Here is a 1,767-nt window from a genome sequence, read left to right as displayed (position 1 = left end):
GCACTCTACCGACAGGAGAGAAATTGTCCTGAACTGTTCGATACTCTCCGCGTTCTCCTGCTTGGGGCAGAAGACACCCTCTGCTCTCATCCATCCTTCCGGTATCTTCCCTTTCCTCCACAGTACTCGAATAAGTTTCCAACCTTGCGCAGCCTCCACAGTCTGTGTTAAAATCCATATGGTATCCACATTTGTATAAGTTTAATTCAAAAGCAACAACACATGGGTGCAAACAAGAAAAGGCTGCAATTGGCTTGCATGGCGCCTACAAGACACACGTGGAAAGTAAACATGTTAACCTTCAGATTCAGGAGTGTGGCATGTTCATCAAGAAAGATCAGCCCTACTTACATGCCACACCTGATTTTCGTGTTTCATGTGATTGCTGTGGGGTGGGATGTGGGGAGGTGAAGTGTCCTGTGTCTGTCCCAAATTGTAATTTTGACGAATATATTAACAAGAAGAGTGCTTGTTTGGAGAAAGTGAATGGCGCATTTCGGCTGAAAAAAACCCATCACTATTACCATCAAGTACAGCAGCAACTCTATGTTCTATCAGATAGGAAATATTGTGATTTTGTTGTATGTGTATGGGACGGGGAGGGGAGGGCATTTATGGTGTGTGATAGAATTCAACCTGATCCAGAACACTCTAAGAAGGTTTTGTTCAAACTCCAAGAGTTCTGGAGAATTTGCATTCTGCCCGAAATCCTTGGCCGCTGGTACACAAGGAAATGTGATGTGCCAGTGAAGGTTCCTGGCCCCAACACCATTTGCTTCTGTAGGTAACCGAGGGGCCAGGATGTTATCACATGTAGCAACACCGGGTGTCCCTATGTTCATTTCCACCGGTCTTGTTTGGGAATATGCGGGGTTCCCCTGAAGAAAACCTGGTACTGCCCACATTGTAGCCGGTTACCTGAGCTGAAAAAAGGTGCCGGGCAGACTAAAAGGAAGCGACCGGCAGTATCAGTAATCAGTGACACAGCGATGCAGTGCAGTACCATTTGTATCTGCAATGCAAAGCCAAGTCAGGGAGACAGGTTGCTGGAATGTCATAATGATGGGTGTGAGGAAGGGCAGTTTTTCCACCTTACCTGTATGGGAATGAAAAGAATGCCAAACAATGCTAATACAACATGGCAATGTAAGGGTTGTAAAGGGAAGAAGGCAAAGCCAAGTGCTGTTCCCAAAGTGAAACAAACAGAGCCACAAAATCAGAACCCAACTGCTTGTTCTTGTACCCAATCAACCCCCCCTGTCAGTGATTGTGATAGTGATAATGATGTTGTATTTACTAATGAAGCAACAGCACCTGTCGACAAGTATCGCAGTCTTTCAACTCTTAATGAGTCTGATTACAATATTGTAAGGGATCCGAATGGGTGGCTGTCTGGTGACATTGTACATGCTGCACAAGTGCTTCTAAAACAGGTTAACCCTGCTGTAGAGGGCTTTCAACGCCCAGCGCTAGGACCTGTCCGTAACTTTGATGTAGTTTCTAGTGAATGTATTCAGATTTTGCACACAGGTCAAGGTCACTGGGTGTGTATTAGTACTGTAGGGTGTTTGCCAGGCAAGGTAAATCTGTTTGACAGCCTGTATCATGATGTTGTATCGCAAGAGGTAGAAGAACAGACGGATGACTTGCTTGGAGGTACTTTAGACTCATTAGATTATGTACCTGTACAGCAGCAGACTAACAGTAGTGATTGTGGAGTATTTTCTATTGCATTTGCCACGTGTATTGTGTTTGCAACTGATCCTA

The sequence above is a fragment of the Branchiostoma belcheri genome, unplaced genomic scaffold (genome assembly GCF_001625305.1).
Source record: "Branchiostoma belcheri isolate BF01 breed outbred unplaced genomic scaffold, Haploidv18h27 scaffold472, whole genome shotgun sequence".
Classification (NCBI taxonomy): domain Eukaryota; kingdom Metazoa; phylum Chordata; class Leptocardii; order Amphioxiformes; family Branchiostomatidae; genus Branchiostoma; species Branchiostoma belcheri.
This window is presented reverse-complemented; position numbering follows the sequence as displayed.